General features: G+C 38.4%; 2 long non-coding RNA genes across 2 annotated transcripts in view; both read left to right on the forward strand.

Moving 5' to 3' along the window:
• The window catches only part of LOC311614114, a 383,323-nt gene that overhangs the window by 40,377 nt on the left and 328,082 nt on the right, over positions 1-14,864 (forward strand). The gene's annotated exons all lie outside the window — the stretch shown is intronic.
• LOC311614115 overlaps positions 10,008-14,864 on the forward strand; it is a 100,899-nt gene continuing 96,042 nt past the window's right edge. The window contains exon 1 of the long non-coding RNA XR_014793578.1: positions 10,008-10,078. This is a non-coding gene — a long non-coding RNA (uncharacterized lncRNA). The remainder of the gene's footprint in view (positions 10,079-14,864) is intronic.

Raw genomic sequence — 14,864 nt, forward strand, 5'->3', positions numbered from 1 at the left:
TCCATTCAAAAAAGTGGAGTCAGTGGAAGGCACATGGCAGTCACTATTCATAGTGACTCTGAATTGTAATACTAGTCCTTCTGAAATCTGGCCAGGGCCCCTACACCCGGGGCGGGACTGGTACTTGGTTAGGGCCCAGTTCTGTTTCCTGGGAATGCTGCTCATTTTTCCTTCCGCATCAGAACGTGGGCTCTGCTTGCTGTTGCAGCCGAGTAGATGTCTCTGCTCCTCTCCACCTGTAGAAATCTGGGGGACCAGACACACCTTTTCTCGTTCAGTCTCATTCAGGGGCTGGCACATGGCAACCTGAGGGTCAAATCTGGTTTGTGTCTCTTCCACAGTGGCCTGTGAGCTAACAATGGTGTGTATGGTTTCCATTTTTAAAGGGTTATTAACAACAAACCAAAACACACACAAAATAAACAGAAGAATCTGTGGCAGGGACCAGATGTGGCTTGTGAAACTTAAAATATTACCTGTCTGGCCTTTAATAGAAAAGGTTGCTGCCCCCTGACCCTGTCAACACAACTCATTCGCAGTGCAGGCTGGAAAGTGCCTCCTCTCAGTCAGTGGACCTCAAAGAAAAGCAACCGGGGGCTCCACATGGAATTCTCTTTCCTACATTTATCCGTCAAATGGGCTCCTCTTCTGAGAGGAAGGGGCTGTGCCTCCCATAACTTTCTCCTAGGAAGTGGGGGGTATAATTTTATCCCCCTGAAACTCCTCACAGGAATTGGGAGTTAGCGATTGCCATTAATACAGTTAGTAAAGCTCCATTTTGGGCAAAATATGGTTCTTTGCACATATAGACATGTTTCTATGAGTTTAGAAAACAGTTGGAAAGAGTATACAGCAAATTGGTACGTCCATTAACTAAGAGTTGGAATAGGATGGGCCCATAGAATTCCAGTTTTCTATATAATTGTTAAAAAGTGTTGCGATTATGAGTGCTTTTACCTTTCTAGTTTAAAAGCAAACTAATAAAATATTCCTTTCTTTGTTACTAGTTAAGTAATTTATTTTTGACTTTTAACCAGATCTTTGGAATTTATTTTCCTGTAAATTGTGAGGCAGCTAGCTCGTCTTTGCCTCCCGTCTTCCCTCGAATTGGTCCAGTGTGATTTACTAAAGAATGAGGTTTTATTCCATTTATTTGAAATTTCAATTCTATCAGTTTGTGGGTCTTCACCTATGCTCCTCTATCTAAATGCAGTGGCTGTTGAGTGGAGAGAATATGTAGCGTTGGAGATGCACTCATCTCTAAATAGCTGCTTGTCTAATGCCCCTTCCTCCTTGCCTATTCTAGGAAGTGTGGTCGGGCTGGCTTCAATTTCTGCATTATTTGGACCTTGAGACCAGCTGGTTGAACACCCTTGAGAAGAAGGTGAGAAGCCTGAAGACCCAGCCAGAGAAGGAAGATGCTATCCTCGAGGCCAAGAAGGTGGGCATCTGCGTTCTCCCTGCTATTTCTGGTTGTAGGGAAGCCAAATGAGTGTTAAAATGAGGAATCTTCTGCCTTATGCCAGCAAGGCATTTAATCCCTCAGCAGCTTTCAGTGTTGCCTTCCATTGCTTGAAGTGTTTGTACCATCCTTTATGTTTAGATTAATGATTGACCCACTAACTCAGTCTCCGAGGTGGGTACTTGTTAATTAGTGTATTGTAGACGTCAGGAAAGCACCGCAGTGATTTTCCTGCCTCTTTTTACCAGTCCCTGGACGGAAGGAACTCTGCCTTAAGGCATTAGAAGGATTGTTCTCTTGTTTCTTCATAAAATTATTTTTGCTCCTAAGACACGGCAGTGACTGTGTTCACAGTGGCTCCTTCCATGTTATCTTCAGATGTGACAAGTTGGAGGACAGGGTAGGGAGGGAAGAGTGAGAAGTACGGGATCCTGTCCCAGGAACTTGTCTCAAGGCCCATTTGAATTCCTTGAGGCCAAGAAATGCATCTGATTTTTCTTTCACGATGATTTAATATTTGTTTCTTAAATGAAATAAATTATGAAGACAGTAGAGCTGCTTAAAAAAAAAAGAGGAAGAGGTTAGGAAGAGGATAGATATGCTTTTGAAATTATAGGGACACATGGTAATTAAGTGGATGCCTGGATTGAAGGTCAGAAGTAAGTCAAAGGTGGTACCTGAATCCCGGGAGCTGGATGCTCTGCTGGAGAAAAGATGTCACTTCTCAGATAAAGGAGCAGAGTGAGAGGTGAAAAGCATGAAAACAATGAAAAGCTTAGTTTAAAAATGAATATTTTCTTAACATGAGAATTAAAACATGTGCATTCTAGAAATACGGAAAATGGAGAAAAGTATAAAACAAACTCTAAGGTAAGTACTTTTAGACATTTTGGCAAATTTCTTCCTTATTATTATTATTATTATTATTATTAATCCTCACCTGAGGATATTTTTTTTTTCATTGCTTTTCAGAGAAAATGGAAGGAGAGAGGGAGTTGAGGGAGAGAAAGAAAGAGAGAGAAAGAAACATCAGTGTGTGAGAGACACACTGATTAGTTGCCTGTTGCACAAGCCCCAAGCAGGGTGGGTGAGGAGTGAACCTGCAACCCAACTAGGTGCCCTGACCAGGAATTGAACCTCGGCTCTTAGGTTCCCAAACTGACCTGTAACCACTGAGAAGCACCTCACAGGGCTCTTCCTAATTATTGTTATTTTTAACGCACGCACTGGAAGGTAGTACGTTATAATAACTGGATCAAACACTTTGAAATCATGAGTCAAGTTGGAATCTTAGCTCTTCTTTTCACCGTATGTACCAGTATGTAGGCTATGTACTTAAGCTCTCTGAACTTCAGTTTTCCCATCTGTAATACTAAATATTATTTAACTCCAAGGTTACTTAGGTTTATGTACACATAAAGTGTGTATACAAAATAGCACCTAGCTTTCTGTATGTGTTACAGAAAACTGAGTACCTATTTTTCAAAATATAATCAACAGTTTGAAATAGTTTTGCTTTATAGTATTGTTTTCTGCTTTCAAACTTTGCATCACACCATGGACATTTTCCCATGTAATTAATAATTACTAAAATTATCTATGAAGTTGTATTGTCATATATCATATTTTATGCTGAGTTCTCGATTCTATGTATTTTTAATACCATTATGGATATTTTTTAAAATTAATTATTCCTCGTCTTGTTTCTTGGGTAGAAAATGGAATTACTTGTTTAAAAAAATGGACACTTTTGGATCCTTGATACATTTTGCCTCAGTTAAGTGTATTATTTTCCCCTTCCTGACTCCAGTCTCTAGAATGCCTTTTGCAACATCCAGCCGATAATCGCACCGAGATCCAGGAACTTGGCCAGACTCTCATTGATGGTGGAGTAATGGATGAGTTGATAAGTAAGAAACTGGAGGCTTTCAACAGTCAATATGAAGAACTGCGTAGCCTGGTAAGAACTGGGACGTGCATGAGAGTAGATTAGTTGTTTGTGAGACGAAGCTGACTTCAAGAACTTGTGCCAAGGGGAAAAGCTCGTAACCAACATGAACGGGGATGTTGCGGGATTTGAAATACTACCTGAGGAAGAGTGAACCCAACTCTATGGAGGCAAAACTTGATGATTAAAAAGAAAAAATCTATCTTTGAGATGGTTTCTATTTATGAACTATCTCATTTCCTTTGAATTACATGATGTATGTAAGAATAATTCACATTGTCCTAAAAATACTAGGGAGGGCAGAATTTGACAAAAGCTATTATAGGTGGTCTCAGAATCCTCCAAACAACATTTGAGACAGCCACAGCCATTTGCACACTATTTCACACCCCCTAGTTCTTAAATATAATTGTGAGATTTTAAAAATGGATGAAATAATAATGCTATGAGGTTGGCGAAAATGGGGGCAATTCAGAGAAGCTCAAATTGGTAAAACCATTGCTGTAAATGAGTGAAATTAAAGGCAGTTCAAGTAAATGCTCACTTCTTTTCTGACACTCCATTGCTCTGATTAATGACAGAAAGTCCAGGTAAGAATATCTTTTTAAAGGATGATTTTCCTTCCCCAGCTGCTGATTGGCCAGGAACCATTGTCACCTGAATCTCTGGTCACCACGGAAGAAGCCCTTGAGGCTGATGTGCCATACTCTGACGTGGAAAAATTAGAAACCAACATTGGATATATGCAAAAAGTTGTGGAAAAGCATTTGGAATCCTGCGATGATGATGAAAAGGTTGGTTCAAAGTTTTTCAAACTATGATGTTCTTAAGTTTATTCTCTGTTACCTATAGCTTTACATCAATATTGTTTACCCAAACATCTGCCAAACATGACTTTCTGATGTGCAAACATGATTTTCTGATGAGTGACGATGTAATTGATTTAGTAATGCTTAAAAAATAGACATTGCACTTTCTGACTAAAACAGTGTTATCTGAATGCTAAACCAGCTAGCATTCTTTATGTTTTAACATCAAGTGTGAAATATTTTAAGAAAAACCTGACTTATTTTGTAGTGTATAATTTAGATGAACATATCTTGAGTCATATTTTGTAGGTTAGTTTTCCTCCTTGGGAACTGATGGCAAGTGACCCTATATGCATTTTCCTTTTGAGTAAATGTATTCTTCCTAAACATTCAGATGGATGAGGAGAGAGCCCAGGTTGAGGAAGTTCTCCAGAGAGGAGAACAAATGTTAAATCAACCTATGAAGGAGAACAAAAAACAAGAGATAAGGTTCCAGTTACTGCTTTTGAGAACAAGATATGAGAAAACTAAGGTATTGTCATGAGGTTGCTATGAGGTTGGCGAAAATGGGGTAATTCAGAGAGAGCCAAGGTTGAGGAAGTTCTCCGGAGAGGAGAGCAAATTTTAAATCAACCTATGGAGAAGAGCAAAAAACAACAGCTCTGGTTCCAGTTACTTCTGTTGAGAACAAGATATGAGAGAACTAAGGTATTGTCATGAGGTTGCTATGAGGTTGGCGAAAATGGGGTAATTCGGAGACTCTCAAATTGGTAAAACCATTGCTGTAAATGAGTGAAATTAAAGTGAGTTCAAGTAAATGCTCACTTCTTTTCTGACACTCCATTCCTCTGATTAATGACAGAAGGTCTAGTGAAGAATATCCTTTTAAAGGATGATTTTCCTTCCCCAGCTGCTGGTTGGCCAGGAACCATTGTCACCTGAATCTCTGGTCACTACAGAAGAAACCCTTGAGGCTGATGTTCCTTACTCTGACTTGGAAAAATTCGAAAATGAACTTGACTATTGGCTAAAAGTTGTGGAAAAGCATTTTGAATCCTGCGATGATGATGAAAAGGTTGGTTCAGAGTTTTTCAAACTATGATGTTCTTAAGTTTATTCTCTGTTAATTATAGCTTTACATCAATATTGTTTACCCAAACATCTGCCAGACATGATTTTCTGATGTGCAAACATGATTTTCTGATGAGTTTCGATGTAATTGATTTAGTAATGCTTAAAAAATAGACATTGCACTTTCTGACTAAAAACAGTGTTATCTGAATGCTAAACCAGCTAGCATTCTTTATGTTTTAACATCAAGAGTGAAATATTTTAAGAAAAACCTGACTTATTTTGTTGTGTATAATTTAGATGAACATATCTTGAGTCATATTTTGTAGGTTAGTTTTCCTCCTTGGTTACTGATGGCAAGTGACCCTATATGCATTTTCCTTTTGAGTAAATGTATTCTTTCTAAACTTTCAGATGGATGAGGAGAGAGCCAAGGTTGAGGAAGTTCTCCGGAGAGGAGAGCAAATTTTAAATCAACCTATGGAGAAGAGCAAAAAACAACAGCTCTGGTTCCAGTTACTTCTGTTGAGAACAAGATATGAGAGAACTAAGGTATTGTCATGAGGTTGCTATGAGGTTGGCGAAAATGGGGTAATTCGGAGACTCTCAAATTGGTAAAACCATTGCTGTAAATGAGTGAAATTAAAGTGAGTTCAAGTAAATGCTCACTTCTTTTCTGACACTCCATTCCTCTGATTAATGACAGAAGGTCTAGTGAAGAATATCCTTTTAAAGGATGATTTTCCTTCCCCAGCTGCTGGTTGGCCAGGAACCATTGTCACCTGAATATCTGGTCACTACAGAAGAAACCCTTGAGGCTGATGTTCCTTACTCTGACTTGGAAAAATTCGAAAATGAACTTGACTATTGGCTAAAAGTTGTGGAAAAGCATTTTGAATCCTGCGATGATGATGAAAAGGTTGGTTCAGAGTTTTTCAAACTATGATGTTCTTAAGTTTATTCTCTGTTAATTATAGCTTTACATCAATATTGTTTACCCAAACATCTGCCAGACATGATTTTCTGATGTGCAAACATGATTTTCTGATGAGTTTCGATGTAATTGATTTAGTAATGCTTAAAAAATAGACATTGCACTTTCTGACTAAAAACAGTGTTATCTGAATGCTAAACCAGCTAGCATTCTTTATGTTTTAACATCAAGAGTGAAATATTTTAAGAAAAACCTGACTTATTTTGTTGTGTATAATTTAGATGAACATATCTTGAGTCATATTTTGTAGGTTAGTTTTCCTCCTTGGTTACTGATGGCAAGTGACCCTATATGCATTTTCCTTTTGAGTAAATGTATTCTTTCTAAACTTTCAGATGGATGAGGAGAGAGCCAAGGTTGAGGAAGTTCTCCGGAGAGGAGAGCAAATTTTAAATCAACCTATGGAGAAGAGCAAAAAACAACAGCTCTGGTTCCAGTTACTTCTGTTGAGAACAAGATATGAGAGAACTAAGGTATTGTCATGAGGTTGCTATGAGGTTGGCAAAAATGGGGTAATTCGGAGACTCTCAAATTGGTAAAACCATTGCTGTAAATGAGTGAAATTAAAGTGAGTTCAAGTAAATGCTCACTTCTTTTATGACACTCCATTCCTCTGATTAATGACAGAAGGTCTAGTGAAGAATATCCTTTTAAAGGATGATTTTCCTTCCCCAGCTGCTGGTTGGCCAGGAACCATTGTCACCTGAATCTCTGGTCACTACAGAAGAAACCCTTGAGGCTGATGTTCCTTACTCTGACTTGGAAAAATTCGAAAATGAACTTGACTATTGGCTAAAAGTTGTGGAAAAGCATTTTGAATCCTGCGATGATGATGAAAAGGTTGGTTCAGAGTTTTTCAAACTATGATGTTCTTAAGTTTATTCTCTGTTAATTATAGCTTTACATCAATATTGTTTACCCAAACATCTGCCAGACATGATTTTCTGATGTGCAAACATGATTTTCTGATGAGTTTCGATGTAATTGATTTAGTAATGCTTAAAAAATAGACATTGCACTTTCTGACTAAAAACAGTGTTATCTGAATGCTAAACCAGCTAGCATTCTTTATGTTTTAACATCAAGAGTGAAATATTTTAAGAAAAACCTGACTTATTTTGTTGTGTATAATTTAGATGAACATATCTTGAGTCATATTTTGTAGGTTAGTTTTCCTCCTTGGGAACTGATGGCAAGTGACCCTATATGCATTTTCCTTTTGAGTAAATGTATTCTTTCTAAACTTTCAGATGGATGAGGAGAGAGCCAAGGTTGAGGAAGTTCTCCGGAGAGGAGAGCAAATTTTAAATCAACCTATGGAGAAGAGCAAAAAACAACAGCTCTGGTTCCAGTTACTGATTTTGAGAACAAGATATGACAAAGCTAAGGTATTGTGATGTGGAGTGTCTGTGCCACTAAATAACTCAGCCCTTGTCATTAGATGTTTGATATTACACTCTAAACACACCATTTGGAATATTGTATCCTCCATTTTGGTGTGCATCGCTGAACATTTTTTTACTTTTAGGTGGGACAAGAGTCAAAGAAAATAGGGAGCATAAAATCTTATTATTGGGCATCTCTGTTGGATTTCTGATAATGTACTAAATCTTAAGAGAAACCTTCCTTTTTTTTTTGAGTAGATTCCTACTTTGGATCTTCAGTATATATGGAGTTGCCTGACCATGTCAAAAAAAATGTTTAGTTTACAAATAACCAAATTTGGTAAGTTGATATACTATGATTTATATTCTAGAAAAGCTTCACTACCAGCTCCCTTTTCAATGGCCATAAACCCAGCCACATTATAAATGAGCTGCTGTTCCCCCAAGTTCTGGTATTGTAACACATAAATGCAGAACTCTAGAGTAAACATCTTGTTATTAACTAGATGATTTTAGTCTTGAATTTCGGGTTCATTTAGGAATTATAACCATTTTCAGAGTCACTAACTCAATGAACATGATATTTGTGATCATTTTACTATACTTTTGAACTTACAGAGGAATATCATTTTTCAGAAGCTCAATGTAGAGACACAGTGAAACTATGAAAGAAACTACCTTAATTCATGAGTAGATGAACTGTGGTTATTTGCAAATAGTAGCCAGCATTTATTAAATTGTAGCAATCTACAAGTAAAAGAATTCAACTCCTTAAGGACAAGTGTGTGGCCCATCACCTTAGTTATTTTGAAAGTTCTGATTAGAGGACACAGAAAATAGAATTATTAGGGCAGATAAGTAGTCCACTCAGTTTAGCTTAGTTTCCTCTGAAGTTTGGGTCTTAGGACCTTTTATTGTCTTACGTAGGATATTCATCTTCTATAATATTGTTCTCCAGCTTTAAGATTGTATATTGGATTACCTGTATGCTATTTTAATCAAAAATACATTTACATTTCTTGTTATGTTATCAATTCTTATTTAACTTAGTTACATTTTTAACAGTGAGGCCCTGAGGTCTTAAATGTAATTGTGAGATTTAAAAATGGGTGAAATAATAATAATATTAAAATGTTTCATTTCATATGGAAGGTTATGATTTGCAGCATGTTCTCCTGTCCTCAGTAACTCAGGAAGGAACCTGTTATGCTTTCCTGTTTGCTAAATGAGTTTCAGTGGCATTGGTCATAAAGTGAAACATTTCTGTTTAAGAGCAGGCTGCAGACGAAAATTAGAATAGAGATTGTTAAGGGTTTGCATAGCAAAGCAGGGCAAAATATAAAAATTCAAAACATAGTTTTAAAAAATTTGATTCCAAGTATTGTACTTTTCCACAAAATAATCTTGTGGTTTTTTCAGTTAATTGTGGGGATATTTTAAGAGATATACATTGTTATTGTTAATGATTTTACAGGCAATTCCTATTCAACTAGCTTCTGGAATTAAAGCATCACTTCCCCCTGCAGATTATTTGGTTGAGATTAACAAGTTTTTACTTTCTATGGATGATGCTGGATAGCTGATCTGGAAAGATCAATTAGTTATTAACTTTGTAAAGGGGGTTTCAGGGAGACAGATGATGACTTAGATTTGGACATGTCTGAATATCTAATTGCCATGCTGAAAGTATATTTTTGAGAGTCCTTGGCATCTTTAAACTCTGTGTGGTATATGTAACCATTAGAAACCAGGACCCAGGGAGAGAAGCCTGAGTCAATGGTAGAAACCAAAACTCCTACCCTTTAGAATGTTAGCATTTGATGGATGGGCAGATGAGAATGAGCTGGTAAAGGACACTTAGAAGGTCAGAGACAGGTGGGAGGAAAGTCAGGAATACAGACTGTTCAGAGTTCAAGGGAGGGTGTGTGACAGCAATAAAAGTTACAGAGGGCCAGGTCAGCTAAGGAATGGATGGCCTTCTTATTTTTTTTTTTAATTGATTTCAGAGGTGATGGGAGAGGGAGGGAGAGAGAAGCATCAGTAATGAGAGAGAACCATTGATTGGATGACTGACTCCTGCATGCCCCCTGAGACCAGGAAATGTGCCCTGGCTGGGAAAGGAACCATGATCTGGTTCATAGGATGATGCTCAACCACTGAGCCACACGGTTGGGCTGGATGGAATTTTGATAGTAATGTTGGTGGAGTAGGGGCTTAAGCAAGACTGCGGTGGATAGCAAAGCTGTCATGTAGGGTAACACTTTCTCTTTGGGAAACAAGATCACCTTTATTTATATGGTACTCTTCTCTTTCCACTTGGCCGGATGCTATAGGTATACAGAGATGTGCCCACTGCACTGAAGGAACGCGGCCAGGAGCCCTGCTCTGTTTCTCAGACAAGAACTGCTGGTAAGATACAGTTTATTCCTTAACCATTTTTTATAAATATAGCAAGACATTATAACTATGACCATCATATATGAATTAGAGAAAACTTTAAACTGAAAAACACAACACAGTTGTGATCTGTTACTCTATTTTCAATTACTTGAAAGGAATGTCTTCTTTAAACCCAACACATACTTGCCTGCAAGGCACTCATGAGAGATAAGCTTTTTGCCTTTCTTGGAAAAACAGCGGGACCTGGTCCCCAAGAGAGCCTGGGAAGGGAAGGGAGGAGGCAAGGTGGGAAACTGAGGACATGTGGTTTTTCAGAAAGTCAGGTATAACCATTACCCAACATGCCCTGGGAGGGGTGTAACTGCATGTAGATCATGACTGAGAACAAAGGATTAGGTATCCTGGAACCAGGTGGGAGATGGGGTTTTAGAAGAGTTCTCCATCCCAGGGAAGCTATTTACTGATAGATGCCAATGATCACTTCTGTGTGGAGGGAAAAGTTTTCTCACTATTTCCTTCTCTCCTTGTCCCCATCAGAGTATGGGTTATGGCACCATAGCTATAACACCGTACCTTGCAAGCTCTCTGAAACACCGTGCCCTGCTCTCTCTCTTGACTCTTACTGGCCCTTTAATTTTGGAATTGGAAATTTCAGTAGATGATTTTGTCAAGATATATGCAAACCTGTTGGGGCTTTTAATTTAAATTGTGCTGAATTTATGGATTGACGCCTTATCTAATATACTGTATGTTAAAGTGGGCTCCAGATGGCTCTAATAATTCAGCTACCTTGTGTAAAACTAAAGACAAACAATCAACCTTCCATCATTAAAACAGAAGACAAGCACAAACAACTGAGAGAGAATAATATATATCCAAGTTTTGAAGAACACAAAAATCTCTAACTGAAAGTTCTGGAAAAACAATCTCCCAGGACAGATTTATGGATCTGATCACCCAAATTTGATAACATCTATATGTTAAAAACAAAACACACATTAAAAATCCTAAAGTAGAAACAGTGTTTTCACCAATATGGCAAGATTCACCGTTCCTATAAAAAAATGAGTTCTTGCAAATAGAAAAGGAAGCAGATAAAGACCACAGTTATAAATTATACTATATTTGGTATACAAACAAAAAAAGTTTGCTCTCACTGATAATAAAAAACAAGTAAATGAGCACAGTGGTGAGCACTGTGTGTTCATCCATTGAGACAGAGTATCATTGGTGTATATCCTGGATGCGGAGTCTACATGTTGCTGTTGCAAATCTAAGTTTTTAACTTTTAAGGAAAATTAGCACTGCTATTTTATTTTGCTAATAAATATTAAATACATTACTTTTATTTTCATGTTTTCTGATCTAGTCATTCTGCTTTAGAAAATTGATACCAAAGTGTTCATCAGAAATAAGTTAAGTACTCTATACAAATGGAAGGAGCCAACTAAGTATCTAGCTATAGGGAAAGAGTTAAGTAACAGGTAGTGAATATATATACATATTAGAGGTCTGGTGCATGAAATTTGTGCGTGGTGGGAGAGTGTCCCTCAGCCCTGCCTGCACCCTTTCCAATCCGGGACCCCTCAGGGGATGTCCCTGTGGGATTGGACCTAAACCTGCGGTCAGACATTTCTCTCACAATCCGGGACTGCTGGCTCGTAACCGCTCACCTGCCTGCCTGCTTGATCACCCCTAACTGCCTCTGCCTGCCTGCCTGATTGCCCCAACCACTCTCTCTTCCCTGACAGCCTGATTGCCCATAACCACTCTCCCTTCCCTGCCAGCCTGATTGACCCTAAGCACCTCTGCCTCAGTGCAGCCACCTTGGCTTTGTCCAGAAGGATGTCTAGAAGACACCCAGTCTAATTAGTATATTACCCATTTATTAGTATAGATATTCTTACTTAGGTATTCACAATGATGTGGATGAAGAATTGGTAATGTTCATATTATAAAGTTAAGTGCTTTACAAGCTCTCTAGAAAACAGAAAACTATGAATAAGTTGGCTTCATAATTAAGGCAAACCGCTTGACAAAATAAAATAGCAGAGCTAATTTTCTCACAGTTGGTGTATTTCTTACTATATCTTCTTTTGGTGTCAGTGTTAGTTACTTTTGAGTTATTGCTGCCCTAGAATATTGTATAACTGGGTGTTTAATTGGCTTTACAGCTACCAAAGATACTGTTGGAAATACCATTGCCACTTCCATATGAAGAAATAAAAAACTCTCACCATTTTTTAACCTAATCTAAATTTTATATCAGCACACAGATGCATGTCAACATTGCCCCACTACAGTCAGAATATCCTGTTGACTGTGTACTTTGCTACATTTTTTATTTCAGCTCACCCTGCTCCCCTAAAGGTGGTGCTAGCATCCTCTGCTTCAGAGCCTCCTGCTCAGGCTCCTCCTACTTCGGAAATTTCAGTACCTGATGATCTGGATAAAATGACAACAGAACTAGCTGACTGGCTGATATTGATCAACCAGATGCTGAAGTCCAACATTGTCACTGTCGGGGATGTGGGAGAGATCAATAAGACGATTTCCAGAATGAAAGTAGGTTCACAGGGTAGAGGTTTGTCATGGCAACACCTCCGCACACGGGTAGACATGATCTGTCTGGCTCCCTTTTGTTTGTCCTGAACTCTGGGAGAGTGAGCTTTAAGAACTTCTTTATCTGCCAAACAGCCATCCCAGACTAGCTGGTAAGAGTCCAGATTTTCTTGCATTTGTGCTGTTTTGGTAAGATCACCTTTACCACGTGAGTTGTAGACTCAGTGTATATTTTCACATCTGAAACTGAGATTGTAAATCTAGTCCCATCAGTACAATGTAAACTAGTGTTACAGTTAATGCCTAGTATGATGTATGATAATTTCCTGAAGTGCCTTTTCAACTTCTGCTTTATAATGAGATAATTTGTTTAATTGCTGACATTAGAAGTGAGAATGCCTGACCATCATTATATATATATATATATATATATATATATATATATATATATATATATTATGCCATGTTAATTTGTAAGGTTTTATTTTTCCATTTTCAATGTGTGCTGCCTTCTGGGCTTGTGTGCTATATAGAGAATGGAGATATGGCACAGAATATACTAAATACAAATTGACAAATTTGGAATGAATCATTAAGTAATGACAGTGATTGCTAACTGTTATTAAGTGCTTAATGTGTGTTGGGCACTTTTGTAAGTAATCTACATGTTTACTTCCTTAACTACCTTTTGAGATAGTTACCACATGTATCCCAGATTACATATATGCCCGGCTATGATGGAGGCACTTAATGTGTGCAAGTAGATGGTCTCTGCACAGAACAGAGTGTAATAACAGGCATAGGCAGGTGCATATGACGGGATAGGGGAGCCTGGGTGAAGGAGAGAGTTACTGCCACAGCGATGGAAGGCAGACAATGTAGGATTTTCACATGTAGGAACAAGTAAATGGCATCGCTGGTCTGGGGAGCAGAGAGAATAAAGACATGAGGTGGGGGAGCATGGAGGGTGAGGGATATGGGGGTCATCATTTGTGCGGCAAAGAAATGCAGTAGGAAGTGAGATAGCAAGGGCAGCTTGAGTTCACGCTGATGGAGCTTGCAGGCCATGCGGAGCCCTTTGGACTTTTCATCTGCAAGCCATGGGCACCTGTTTTTACTCCTTTTCTTTTTTACATTGTGGCTGGAGACTGATGATAACAATGATCTCTCTTAAGCAGGAACAATGGGAATAGTGCAAGAGATGCTTAATACAAAGAAAACAGCCTTTCTGGGCTGCTAAGACCATGCTGTTCCAATTAGCAAAGATTCAGAATAGTAGACGTGAAATGTAGATGAGGGTTTGATTGATTCAGTTTCGAGTGTGTTGTGTTGAGAGGTGCTTAGGCCATTTAGAAAGAAATGATCAGCATTCATTGCAATGTCTCTCTGGGCCCCGGATTGGAAGTTGTGAATAATCCATTTAGAAATAACATTTGACACTGCAGGAGTAATTGGAGTCTGCGAAATTAGTGAATTCCGAAAGAGGAAGCGCTGGGAGAGAATCTTTGCCATGCCATTTGCACCTATTGGAAATAGTCTTTAGGGCTATTAGTTCCATAGTTGAAACACACCATTTCCTGACATTAACTTTTCTCCCATCCTTATCAAGAGATACGTGTATAGCAACAGTTTTCCGTGTCTAAAATTATTTAATTTACAATTATTCAATTAGCATTTTTCTAATACTTCACTGCCATCCCTGAAGGTGACAGTGGTTTGTGTTCATACCCAATGCAGGCCTGATAGGCATCCCTGCTAATCTTTTCAGAGAAGTTCTTAGTTTCTGAAGGGACTTCTTCATTTAATCTCCTCAGAACTGATACAGCTTAGCTGTCAGTATCTTACCATTTCTTCTTTTGAAAACAAAAACACAGACAGGTGAAGTAATCTAGATGGTAAGTGGTAGAGCTGAGATTTGAACCTAGGACTGACTGTGCCACAATCGCAGATGCCTCACTGTCCTGTTCAGGAGACAGACAACTTTGATGTCAGTCCACCAGTTTTACTCCTTAGTGTTCTTGGCGAGCAGCCTATTAACAGATCTTAAAAATCATTTCTACTTAAACAGATCACAAAGGCGGACATGGAACAGTGCCATCCTCACCTTGACCATGCTTTTACACTGGCTCAGAATTTGAAAAATAAAGTTTCCAGTTCAGATGTGAGAACAGCAATCACAGAAAAATGTAAGTCCAAAAAATTATATGTCATCATCTACTTTCACTTACACACA

Source organism: Pipistrellus hanaki (genome assembly GCF_964339955.1).
Source record: "Pipistrellus hanaki genome assembly, chromosome: 20".
NCBI classification, from domain to species: domain Eukaryota; kingdom Metazoa; phylum Chordata; class Mammalia; order Chiroptera; family Vespertilionidae; genus Pipistrellus; species Pipistrellus hanaki.